The sequence below is a fragment of the Camelina sativa genome, chromosome 19 (assembly GCF_030686135.1).
Source record: "Camelina sativa cultivar CO46 ecotype springtype chromosome 19, ASM3068613v1".
Lineage (NCBI taxonomy): Eukaryota > Viridiplantae > Streptophyta > Magnoliopsida > Brassicales > Brassicaceae > Camelina > Camelina sativa.
The window spans coordinates 15,767,549-15,782,004 of NC_141898.1; the positions used below are offsets into that span (position 1 = coordinate 15,767,549).

At 30.9% G+C, this 14,456-nt stretch overlaps 1 long non-coding RNA gene across 2 annotated transcripts; it reads left to right on the plus strand.

Annotated features, from left to right (window-relative positions):
• The first annotated feature begins 3,823 nt into the window (after positions 1-3,823).
• LOC104766554 (uncharacterized) lies at positions 3,824-6,994 on the plus strand. 2 transcript variants are annotated; one of them, XR_015590730.1, is made up of 5 exons: positions 3,824-3,982; positions 4,068-5,343; positions 5,511-5,611; positions 5,772-6,495; positions 6,569-6,994. It is a non-coding gene; the product is annotated as an uncharacterized LOC104766554 (long non-coding RNA). The 2 variants fall into 2 exon arrangements; XR_015590731.1 differs by lacking the exons at positions 5,772-6,495; positions 6,569-6,994 and having other exon boundaries at positions 5,522-5,599.
• Positions 6,995-14,456: the final 7,462 nt, after the last annotated feature.

The following is a 14,456-nucleotide window of genomic DNA, read 5'->3' on the forward strand; positions in this document are numbered from 1 at the left end:
TTATTTTATTTTTAATATATATACATATTATGGAATATAACAATGAAAAACACGACTGTATATGCTTTTTTAGAAAATTATTTTTGTACAGATTACAAATGTTTTGTATTATTGAAATTAATATGACGTAAAGCGAAGAGGAACACCATTCACGGTATCTAACTTAGCTACTCTTTTCTAAAAGAATATTACAAAATATATAAAGTAAAAAAAAAAAAATAGATTCGGGTTCTCGTTTAAGAGATTGTTTTTGACATCCATTTACTAGTTCAATTACTAAAAGTAGCTAATATATAAATTATCATATTATTTGTTTTACTTTTAAAAAAACTTTAAAACTATTTTCAATGTATTTCTTATTTTCAGTTTTAAAATAGAGATGATTTTTACTTCGGAAAAAAAGTTTAAAAATACCACATCTATTTTTTATTTAAACAAATAATACTCCATTTTTTTTGGTTGGAAAAATTATACGTTTAATTAATCGATGTTGATTAATACCTCAACTTCTAAATGTTGTAAGTTTCATATCCTAGCACGTGTATTATTATTTGAGAATTACAATTTTGACCTTAAAGATAATTTTCTGTTTTAAATAAAATAGAAAAAAGTAAAATCGAAAAAAAAATAAAAAAGGAAAAAAAATATTTGACTCGGTGGAGACCACATCGGAAGTGGCTGACTCGGCGATGGTAGCTTATGAGGACGAGAGCTAGGTCTTATACACGTTTTCTCCTCTGGTCACGATTCTTTGATGATGGTGAAGGTGAAGAGGCTTGACTCTAACTCGCAGGTTGCCAGAATTATCACCGTCACAAGCTGAAACAAAAACCCAGAAATTTTTATTTTCATGATTTGTTTCCATTAAGAACCACCGACAATAACATTAACAAAGATTTAAGCTTTGGGAAAATTGGGCATACCCATACAACAAAACCGAACTCAAATTGGGCAAATCGCTATATACCTACAATCATATATATTTATCTTCTGTTTTATGTCTACTTGTTAGATCTAAAATTTCAGTTTCCGACATCGTGTTTATGTATCTTTCCTCTTCAAACTGAAAGAGAAAACAAACCCATGGAGAATTTTTATGAAATCTAGTTAGGATTTTTCGTTTTGGTGAAGAAAATGAACACAAATCTACACAGCAGGTTCTTAGAGAAGAAGCACAACGAAGAAGACGACGCTCTCAGCGTGGTTTTTTGTTTTTTTTGTTTTTTTTTGTTTTATGTTTTATCTCTTTTATCTAAAATAAATATACTATTAAACTTTGTTTTTAAGGTCAAAATTGTAATTCTCAAATAATTATACACGTGCTAGGTATGAAACTTACAACACTTAGACGTTGAGGTATTAATCAATATTGATTAATTAAATGAGGTATTATTTTTCCAACCAAAAAAGATGGAGTATTATTTGTCCAAATATAAACTAGATGAGATATTTTTAAGCTTTTTTTCCTTTTTAGTTCAAGTATTCTTCTATTTTTTCAAAGAAAAATTATTGGGTTCACTCTTTCAAAATTCACTAATCAAAATACAAAAAAAAACGCCATATCATATCGTATATATAAAATAAATAAAAAAAAAAAAGACAAAACAAATTACGGAAACAAATTCTGTAAAGGTTTTTATTAAAGAAAATATATCGGTTTAGGTTTATAAAAGATAATTAGGGTTAAATTTTACAACTAAACAAAATTATATGTCGGTTTGGGTTTACAAAAGAGTGGTTAGGGTTTAGATGTTATAATTAAAAGAAATTATATGTCAGTTTGGGTTTACAAAAGAGTGGTTAGGGTTTAGATTTTATAATCAAACGAAATTATATGTCAGTTTGAGTTCACAAAAGAATGGTTAAGGTTTAGATTTCATAATTAAATAAAATTGTATTTCACTTTGTGTTTATAAAAAAGTGACTTCGGTTTAGATGTTATAATTAAAAACTACAATATAATGTTTAGAATTAATAATTTTAAAATGAATTAATATACAGAATTTGTTTCTTTAATTAAAAATTTGTTTCCATAATTGAGAGGGGGTGAATAAGAAGAATTGTCTTTTTTCAAAGAAAATTTATTGGGTTTACTCCTATGGGTGAACAACTCTCATTCACCTCCTCTTACTTAACCAATTAGAATACAACAATATGTCATGTTATATTATATTTTTAAAAATAAATCAAAATTAAAATAAAATGATAAAACAAATTAAAGAAACAAATTATGTCGATCTTTTATTAAGGAAATTAGGTCGGTTTGGGTTTATAATAAAGGATTATGATTTAAATTTATAATTTTTAAAATTATATGTCAGTTTGGGTTTATAAAATAATAGTTAGAATTTAGATTTTATAATTAAACAAAATTATATATTGGTTTAAGCTTACAAAAAAGTGGTTAGGATTTAGATTTTACAATTAAAGGAAATTATATATTGGTTTGGGTTTACAATAGAGTGGTTAGGGTTTAGATTTTACAATTAAACAAAATTATATGTCGATTTGGGTTTACAAAAGAGTGGTTAGAGTTTAGATTTTACAGTTAAACAAAATTATATGTCGGTTTGGGTATATAAAAGAGTGGTTAGGATTTAGATTTTACAATTAAACAAAATTATACGTCGGTTTGAGTTTATAAAAAGTAGTTAGAGTTTAGATGTGATAATTAAATCTGTAATATAATATTAAAATTTACAATTTTAAAATTGATTGATCTACAGAATTTATTTCCTTAATTAAGATTTGTTTCCTTAATTTAAAGAGATGAATAAAAGAGGTTCACCCCAAGAATTGTCCTTTTTCAAATATTCTTAAAAAAAATCTTCCAATTTTTATTTTAGTATTAGTATTTTTTTGCTTAAAAAAGTTGCAAATTAACCCATTTATTTATAAATTTTTATTAATAAAAATTGAAAATTAACCCATTTACTTAAAGAATCATTATATAAATAAAAATTTTACAATTAAATTTTAAAAGAAACTTTTTTATTTATTTAATTTGGTTCCAATTATAAAATTTTAAAACCTAAAACAATATTTATAATGAATATAAAATTATATTATTAACTATCAAAAATATTTGTTTTATTGATTTTTATCATAAATCATAATAAAATTAAAAGTTAAAGGACTAGTTTGTAATTAAAAAATTTTGACTTTATTATACAGGAAAAATAAAAAATCCTGTATATATGGAGCAAAAAGATAGTAATTTCTATTTTAAATGTGGATATAGAGATGGATTAGAATAATTTTTACTCTAAAACAAAATATAAAAATAAAAATAAAGGTGAATTGGAGATGGTTTAAGAGGTTCTAATAGATAGAGGTGGTCTAAAATACTTCTATGTCTATCTAAAGTACTTCTATGTCTTTGAAAGTACAGTTCAGCCAAAATATAGATTTTATAATTTTAGATGGATTGTACTTTTTTTTTTTTTTGATAGCGGTAAGGATTGGCATAATATTTCTTGTTGTCTAATTTGATAACAAATTAAAATATTTTAGTAGACAAATCCGTACAAAAATAAATAATCATATTTATGTAAACTCTAACCCGTTCTATAACATAATCCACAAGAATTTAAAAAATTTACAAAATTAAAAATATCAATAATATTTAAATTATTGATATTAATTTCTATGTATATTTTTTGGATATTACAAATTATAATTTCAAATTTTGATATTTATTCAAATGACAATGGTTTAGTTATGTAAATACAAATAAAAGGTTAATTTACAAATTGTATTTTCAAATTAATAGTAAGAAGATATTCTCTATATAAATTATAATATATACTATTCTATTCCTACCACCACCATCTCTACCCTTCTACTACTACCACCACTACCACCATCTCCAGCCACTTTCCCCTCTGGTCGCTGTCCTTCGGCCACCTCTTCCAACCACCACCTCTGGTAGCCAGCCACGACTACTTTCTACTACCACCATTACCATCAAAACATGAAAAGAGTAATTTTGCCTATTTTTCATCCTATTCATCTATTTTTTTAATATGATGCTATATTTTAATCAAATTATTGATTTGGTTATGTAGCAAATTGCTCATTTGCAGCGATTCAACGTTGATGTCGGTTGTTAGAAGTTGCGTACACCAGAAGGGTTGTAGCTGATCAGGTGGCTTGTTGGAACACGATTAACGACATAAATTGGATTCTTCTATCGATGGTCGGGATCCTATCATTGCTGCCGCGAAGTTGTGGCCGTTGAATCAACCGGAATTGGTGAGCTCACTCGCTGCTTCCACTGGTCAACAGGATTTGATCCTCTTGCCGATGACTTGCTCTGTTTTGTTGCTGTAAACCCTAAATTTGTACTTGGATCCAAAATTTTAAAGGCCACGGCCCAGGCCCATTTGGAAGTTTGATTATTAATATTAGAAGAAAAAATGTCCCTCTGTTTTGTTTTTTGTTTTTGTTTTACTCGATCAGCCAACTTGACTTTCACCTGCCAACTAACGTCTATTAATTACTTATTCATTGTATATATACCAAACAACTAAACAAACACTTGTTTGTTACGTCATGGATATGGTGCAACTATATATCAAGATAAGCGAGTGTGAAGCTTCGTAAATTAGTAGAAAAAATTATCAAGATGAATACGAGAGCTTTCGCAGTGTTGTTTCTTTTGTTGGCGGCTGTTTTCCTTCCCAATGTGGTTGCGCCCGTGGATGACTCAAAACATGGTTATAGGATCATATTTTTAATTTGCTTCTTTATGTGTATGGTTAAGTTAACTGGTTTTCATTTTCATATTAACAGATGTTGGAAACCAAGTTGTGGACTCAAAAGTTTTCCTATAAGAACGGGAGGTGTGAACATATATGCTAGGGAGATTCCTTCCATAGAAGCAGATGAAACTAAGTATGAGCCGGACCAAGGAGGTAGCGACACGGAACGTGGAGGCGGTGGCAGAAACACTGAACGTATAGATGGTGGTTGTGACAGGAGTCAAAGAGGTCGTGGCAATAGGCGAGGCCGTCGAGATGGTGGGATGTAAGATCTTTATCATGTGCCTAGAACACCCTGCTTATACGAAGGTGGAAGAATAAGGGACCAAAATCTCCAATACCTTTGACCCAAAAAGATATTCTACTTTCTCCTTTGACTAAAACTGATTTTATTTTATAGTTTTTTAAAATCGAAAATGTGTGGCTAAAGAATTACATATCCCACCACCACCCACCTAAACCCACCCAATTAGGATCTCGCCCTTTTCCTCTTTTAATCTTTCCCGAAAATCGAGTATAAAATTATTCTTCACCTTCCAGTGTTAGTACAAGTTTACAACTAAGGATAACTCGAGTCTGGGTAAGTTGAAGTCTGTTTATGTTTTTTCAGTTTTATGTTAAATACAAATGAATGTTGGGTAAACTGATTTTGTCGATTTTGTTATGGAATTGAATGTTGGATAAGTAGGTTAGAATTAGAGTGGAATTGTTAATTGGGTTTGTTCTCTTTTTTTTTGTTTGTGCAAGAATCGCAATAGTGCATACAAAGAACCCAAGCTTTGTTGGACCATCGAACCGAACAGATACAATCGTAGAAGAAGAAGAGACTCGTGGAGATGATTATGAAGGTAATTGAGATAAAACTGAGTCAAATGATAGGGATTCATCGATATGTATCTAAACTTTGAACAATTCAGTAGAAACTGATATAACTATGTTTTTGTGAAATTCATTTATTAAAAAGCATAACTTAGTAAAACTTGGTATAACTAGATATGTGTTTTACAGGAATCTGAGAACGATGTCGAAGTAATGCAACCTCTGAATAAGTACTTCGAGTACACCGAGTATAGAAAGTCTTTCAAGTTATCTGGAATGTGTTATAATTCAAAGGCGATGAATTTATTGGGAAGTCATCTTCAACAAGACGAGTTGGATTGGTTTCTATTGCATCCACAATTCAAACATTTCTTCCATATGCCCAAAGACTCCAATCATAAGTTGATGGGTATGTGGATGCTCTTGATTCGCATGGCGCGTTTGGAGAAGAAAAATAAATGTTGGTTCATGGTCAATGGTGTACCCATCTGGTATCCTCTCAGAGAAATGACAATTATTTCTGGGTCATATTGTCATCAGTATCCATGTTTCAAGGAAAGTTTGGGCAGTTTAAACTTTGTTGGGAGGTACTTTGAGGTTGGATCAAAAATAAAATATGAAGATGTTAAAGCGAAGCTACTATCAATGAGGAAACTTTCTACAGATCGTTTGAAGATGGCAGTATTGTATTGCTTATATAGCGTCATCATAGGGGAGAAAAAAGAAGGGAAGAAAGCAACCTCTATGGCCTTTCTTTCTTAGAGTCGTGGATGATCATGATATGTGTAAAATCTTCCCTTGTGGTCGATTGACATTTGATGAGAACATGAAAGACATCTTTCGTTTGATGGGCCACTTTGGTGGAGATGTGGATACACGGTGGGTCTTTCCTAGTTTCATAATTCCTTTGGAGGTAAATATTAGATTTTTAAATGTATAACTTCGTATAACTGGGGGATGATGTGGATCCTGATGATGTTAGTCAGGATGATGTTGGTGTGGATCAAGATGATGTGAACCCGAAGAATGTGAATCTGGTTGATGTGGCGCTGGAGAATTTGTTACAACTTGCAGCAAGCTTGCTTCAGCTAGAAGATTGGGTGAACAAAGGGTTTAAGGATAGCACTAACAAATTTTATGTCCTTGATGCTAGGGTCAAATATGTGGAATTATATGTGAAGGATAAGGTACAACCTGAGAGTGAGATGATACATGCAACTTGGGTCTTAGAAGGAACAACTTGGGCAAAGATAGGACAAGATACAAATTACAACCAGATATTGTACCAACAAGTATTCACTTAGTTGTACCAGAACAAAAAACAAGTTTTACTTAGTTGTACTATATTCCAAAACCTACAATTCGCAAACATCCACAGAAAACGAGTAGACACGTTTTCCTAATTTCCTTCATATCTCTCATCCTATCCATCTTCATCAGACTAACTTCTTCTTAGAGAACACCCACTTGAAAATCCAATTGTTATACCTTATCCACCAGTGCTTCAACAACCCATTTAAAGACATGGGTATCGTTCACAAGCTACATTCAGAAACTGCAAAAACAGCAGCTGGTGAATTAATTGGAAAAATTGATAATCCAAAAAAATTTATAGTGTGCTTACCATTCTTTGTGCTGCATACGCACAACGGTAGTAGTGAAAGAGGTTTAGAGTTGATCAAGATATTATCTCAACAATTGTCGAGCCACAATGACAATTTTTTGCCACGAAATCTTACTCGGTTAGAGGAATTACCACATAAGATCCCCGATGCTCCAGAGTCGCAGCTCATTTCAAAAAAATTTGATGATCCAGCTCCTCAGATATCGCAAACCTTAAAACTAGGAGAGAGGAGGAGAGGATTTTTTTTTTTCGTTTTTCTTTTGAATTCTTTTTTAAAAAATAGTATGGGAGCCCACACTTCCGATTCTTTCTTTCTCCCTCCAATTGCAGAATTGAAAATTTTAAAAAATTTAAAATTTGGTTTCACACAACAAACACGTGATCCTCATGTGTTCTTGTCCGGCCACCAAATTGTACATGTGTAGCCGTCAAAATGCACAAATTGTTTCTAGTTTTGAAATTGTACCCATCGTGGCAAGTTGTACACTTATGATTTTTCTATATATTTTTAGTCATACCTTGATTAAAACTAAATAATTTTAGTTGTACAGATGGTTTTAGTTAATTAAGGTATATATGGCACATGTACATGCAATCATATGTTTTAAAAAAATATATTTTCTTAGCTTTTGTAATTATATGTAATTTACAATGACAATGTAATTTTTAAAGTATAAGGTCTTTCATGATAAAATTAGAATACAATCAATTCTATAATTGTTATGAATGATTATATTATTGTATGGATGCCTATTATCGACCCATTAGTATAAACCCTAAACCCTAATATTGTATCTTATATATATGTCCTATACAACAGATGAATAATACATGAGAATAATTTCCTTAAATCTCTTGTTATAACACGTTATCAGCTCTAAACCCTAACCGTTTAAGAAAAAAAACCCCTAGCCATCGAGACTTTTGAGCAGCCGTCACCGTTTCTCTTTCTCCAACGTCACCAACTTCTCTAATAGTTTCCATCGAGAATTTGCTGTTGCAACATGAGTTGGTGAACCAAGCAAATAATCATTCGTCGATGGTGTCTTTTTCCCTGAGTTCGTATGAGTAATGATGTTTCCATCAAGATAAGTAACCTTGTTCTTTATCGATTGGCTCATATCTTATTTTGTTTATTGTTTTTGATCGACACATGGTTTATAATTGTCGATCTAGTATATCATATATATGTATATATATAATCATACTCATGCTTAGTTTATTGTGGAGGTCCATCTGCTAGTTTATAATTATCGATATGACTTCCTCTTAGTTGGACATGTCATAGAAGACTAGAACTGTACATAATTAATTATGCTTTATTGTTCGATCTCAGTTGCTATATTATTAAGCATCGTTTTTATTTATTGTTTCAAATTAAAAACATATTTTGATTGACTGCATATTATTGAACATAATGTTGCATATGCTACGCGTTAACTGCTACACTGTTTTTAGTGTTTTGATTTGGTAAATCGTTGGTTTGAGGTTGTTTAGCGATCGTTAGTTTGAGTTATGATGCCTAGTGCTTCATTGTCACATGATTTTTATATATTGATTTATGATCGAGATTTATAAACCGTATGATTTATATATGATTATGAATAACTTCTTTAGATCTAAGTGATATGGTAATAGCCATAGCAATCAAATTCATTATTCGTTGTTTTGTTATACTTGGCTAAAAGTTTCTTATTGTTTTGAAACGAAGGATTCAATATAAAGGATCAAGAAAACTATCATTAGTCAAAGATGTTTCCGTTACAGAATTCCGATGACGTATCTCCATCGAGATAAGTATTCTTTTATATATTTTATAAATTAGCAAATAAATAAGCATGATATGCTTTATTAGCTAATGTTTTATAAAAAAAACTATATTTATTGATAACTGATTAAAACTTATATATATATATAGATAAATGATTTTATAAAACGTTTTAAACAGAAAATATATATGTAGATAGATTTATTCATTTAACTTTTCAAAAAGAAAATATAAAGAAACGATGCTTAATACTTATTTAACATTCATTTACATGATTGATATAATGTTTATGAATTACTTTATTTATTTAATCACAAATTTAAATCTAATCAAAATTAGATCTAATATCATAATGAAATATTTTAAATCATGTCTCCAACTTTCTTTGGTGAATACATTGAAAATTTAGTAACAAATTACTAAATAATGATTATTGATCTTTTTACTTGGCATCACTTATATGGGGAGGTTTAAGTCTATGTATATGACTATAAAAATTCACTAGTTCTTTAGAATAATCTAAAGAAAGTAAATGATTAAAAGTATTTAAAAGAATACAGATCAACTTATTCCAATTATATAATAGAAAATAATATCATTTATAGAAATATATTAGAGAAAATATATTCTACTTGTCACAAAATATTGTTGTCATGTAAGACACAATATAGTGAAAAATATTTTTTAAAAAATATTATAATCTCATTTTTTTGTGACTGTGTAAAATTATGAGATGTTGATATAAATCATATCCTATTGGCTTGGTCTATTCATTGAAGTGAATATGACTTTATCCAAAGAAAAAAGAAAATGACACATCAATTATAAGAAAGTTGCTATAAAAGTGGTTATAAATGTGGGTATGATATATATATAAGGTCGTGATTAAGTCGACTAGTATCTCCACTATAAATGAATAATAAGTACATGAGGTACTTGTTTGACAAAAAAAAAGTACATGAGGTACTTATCTCATCAATATATGATGATGATGAAAGAAAATAGTGTGAGATAATTTCCACTATTCTACTACAATATTAAGAAGTAGTAGAAAAAAAAAGAGAAAAAAAAAATATTGAAAGTTCTTGAAAAGTATATATACTATTGTTGAAACATAATTTGATAATTATGTGTTATAATCTCCCAATTAGTTTCAAAGTTAAAAGGGTCTAAGATACATAAGACCTTCTCCATCGGTAGTATCATACATGAGTTCTTAGTGTTTTCACTCAAAAAACAGAAATCAGAACAAAAGAAAAAATTCAAGGCGCCTCTAATATAGTATACCCGACTGTGGTTTAAGAGACGATATGTGTCGGGTTGCTGTTGGTCGAAAGAATAATACAAAGGAAAAAAAAAACTGAGAAGCTCGATTTTATTTATTTTCCCCTCTCTCTCTCGCGATCGAATTCCCGAAACGCCGTGTGATATGTAATCGATGGATTTGGAATCAGGAGAAGGTTGAAGCCATAGTTGGAGATTTGGAGATGGATGCGATTTCAAGTTGGAGTCGAAATAATCGGAAGAGATTGAATCAATTGGAATCACAAGGTAAGTTTCTCAGATTCTTAATCAAATAAATCTTCTTGATGCCACAAACTCCAGATTCTTAATCAAATAAATCTTATGTATTCTGTTTTGATTCTCTTTGGTCTTTGATTTGAGTGTTAATTTGTTCTCCAAGGAGGTGTCTCTACGGATTCAATTGAATATGCAGAAGAAACAGGAATTTTCTGAGTACAGAGAGAGGCTTAACGAGACCATGACAATGCTTAGATCTATCTTGATGGTAATGTTGTTCGTCACACTTGTTACAGCCATTTCCATGGTGTCCTCTTCTGCTTCATCATCGGAAGCCGAGTTTGTTCAGAAGACCATCTCTTCCCACAAGATCGTCATCTTCTCCAAATCCTACTGCCCGTATGTCTCTCTATCTCTCTTTGGCCATTTCTAATCAATGATCACTCTGGATTTGCATAAAAATTGGATCTTGGCTGTTTTTGTTTGTTTAGATCTTATTAATTGAAACTTGAGTGAAGGCTCATTGTAGTAGACTTTCTTGACTGAGTAATCTTCACAATACGTATATGAGTCTGTCTCTGACTTGATGAATCCAATGAACTTAACTTCATGCCTTTGCTTTTTTCTCTTTAATTATATTCGGTGGATTGGGATCTCTATGACAAAACTTTATTATCTACTGTTTACAAATGGTATGGTTGTTGAGCTACATTTATATAGGGCATATGTTCAAATCAATTTGGATTTTGTTCAAGAGATTCAGGTTCCGTAATGTGTTGTGTTCTTGTTCTCTTTGCTTTTCCTTTGGCCCTTTTTGAGAGAGAGATATCATGTACCTATAAATGGCCATCTCTACTTTTCTTTTGCATCCTTGTGTCTTGGTCAACAGCTATTGCAGGAAAGCTAAATCTGTCTTCAGAGAGCTGGATCAAGTTCCTTATGTTGTCACAGAAGAAGGTTGAAGCCACTGAATCATTGACTGTTGTTGCAGGAGATAGCCAGACGCAGGGAAGAGTTAGAACAATTGCTCCTGGAGCATCATAATAGAGACGATGACGTGTGAATGTGATCACAAGTATAGCTTCATTGGATGGAGTTTCTTTTTGTATGAAACGATTGTGTGAGCTCTCTGTTTTCATCCTTCCACTTGGATAATAACAGCAGATTCTTTTGTTTTTTGTTTGTTGAAATCGAAGCTTTGATATTTTGTCTTAATGTTGATATAAATTACTTGCAGTATATAGTAAATTGATTGTCAATATAAAAAAAATGTAGCTAATTGATGAATGTTATATCTTTCTAAAGGCCAACACAAGAAGAATGCCATTAGAACAAGAAGCAGTTCTTTGTTAAAAATTAATTAAATGCAATATTTTCTATTTTTATAAAATCTGAAATGTTTACACATTTATATCACTTCTATTCTATTTAAAATTTTTAAATTTCAAAAAACAATATTTTCAAAAATAAAAGACCCAAAATTAGAACCTACTATTGGAGGAGATAAATTTAACTAAGAGATCATGGGTTCTTATATTCAAAACAATACACAATTAATTTATAAAAAACCAAACAGTGTTTAAGAGACTCCAATTATGATACTACCGATAATCTTGCTCTAATACATTACCCAATTTGAGAATGTTATTGATTACAAAGTGGAATTCAAATCGAGATTGATAGACATGAAGTGTCATCATCTTGAGGGGGAGAATTCATGAATCCCACATACAGAGGTGATGGAACAAATATAAGATTATGTTCACACCCAAAATGAGTTTAATCACTCATATTAAAAAGCAAATCTTGAGGATTTGAAAAGTAATCATGTTGAGACAATATGCAAAGAAAATACTTTGAAATCATAAGTATTACCCAAGACAATAAAAGTATTTTAGAGATTACATGCAGATAAAATGCTTTGTGAAAATCTCACTGTTTTGCATGACCGGTTAAGCCATTCCGGTTCAGTAGTGATACGAAAGAATAATCAGAAATTTCTGAAAAGATTTATTAGAGAACCAAAAGAGTTTTCCTAGTGATTTCTTATGTGTGCTGCTTTACAAAGCAAGCCAATTAAATGGTTTTTTTACCGACTCAATGAATTTGGATAGTGTCAATTTTCTGGTATGTATACAAAGAGATATTGTGGACTGATCATCCACCATATATTCGAGTTTGCAAGAGTATTTGGTTAATTGACAATGGTGGTGAAACCATGCTATGTGATTGACAAAAATGACTCTATATGTCAATAAGTTCGCATCGGACCAACAAATTATTATGAGTACTCCCCAGTACAACTGGTTTGGGTCAGAAACCAGAGATATTCCATCTAAATGTGTTATACATATTGAGTTACTCCACCAGAATGGTAAAAATGGGATTTGAATGAATGTTTGAATTATGTTGGATATAAATCTCTCTTGATGATTGATAATCTCGAGATTCAGAGACTGTTTCAGTGAGTCAGTTTTTCCAACATGAGGGGGAGAAAATAAACAGAGGGAAATAAATATATTGGGAAAAATTATCTGGATCCTCGTACTTTGAAATGTGCGCTAGAAATTGAAAAAAACAATTTATTTGCAATGTTTAGCAAATATGCTAGAAGGCATTTTCTGACCTTTAGTGACAAAGTCACATATACCAGTTGTGCTCCAATTAATGTCCTAGAAGGATAAGATCAACTGCTAGTATAAGTCTAAAGATCACATGAACTGTGATAGACTTATGGTTCCAAATATAAGCATCCTCGGAAAAGAAAAGGAGCATAAAATAATACGGCACCAAGGAAGCAAAGAGTTACGGGAAATCTCGAGAAGAGATGTAGACATGAGTAAGAAAGAGATTCAGGTACCTGAGAATCATAATGCAAAGAAATCTCAACAAGTTGAGTCATGTCTCGAAAGAAAAGGAACCAATAAGCAAATCGACGTTGTAATATGTTTGCATGCAGTGTTGCAGTTGATGTTGTTATTCATGAAAATCGAGGATCATAAACCGTGGCTAATAGAAAAAGTTCTATTGAAAAGTGTACACAAAGAATGATTGGTTAATCATTGAAAGAAATAGCTATGAAATAGTTCAACTCTCTTGAAGAGATAATATTTGGACATGTAGTCCTTACACTTGAAAGTGTAAAATAAATGGGACATAAGTGGATCTGTATGAGAATTAAAGAACATGAAGTAGTACAATGATTCTCAGAAAATACTTATGAGAGATCTGGTGGAAGCAACTATTCTAGATCCCTTATGATTTTGACAGTAAGAACAAGATTTGTTTCAGTCTATCTCTTAAAGTGATTATATTGCTAGAAGGAATATTTTATAGCCCTCAAGAACGTTGTCAAAGCGAGAAAAGTTTTGTAGACATTTGACAACTTTGGGGAGAAAATGATGAGAGTTTATCTCTAGGTGAGAATCCTGGGTATAGACATTGTTGTTGATCTTATGGATCTTATAATGGATTTAAAAATCTTAGGATTGTGTGCTTTTGTACACTAAAGCTCTGTTTATAACAGTTCAGAAGAGATGATATATATGATCATAATAACCTGAAGATGATGCTTTCAGGGGGAGATATATGATCATAAGCGCGGTTGTACTCTTTTCCCTTATCATGGTTTTTATCCCATTTGAGTTTTTCCATGAAAAGTTTTTAACGAGACAACAAAGAACACGCAAAAGATAAACGTCTTGAGAGGAATATTATGATTCTAATGGTGAAAGACTATCATCTTCAAAGTCTTTGACATACATTGATGAGATCGTGAGAGACGAAAAATAATGATCAAGATGTGTCATTTCAGAGACAATATCCTGTAGAAGAATGGTGATGTACGGTGATATACATGTCCTACAAATTTGTTCAAGTGAAGATTTGGCGAACCATTACCAAGGCGTTTCCAACCACTACTTTCAAGAAACTACTTCATCATATTGGTTCGATCATCTTA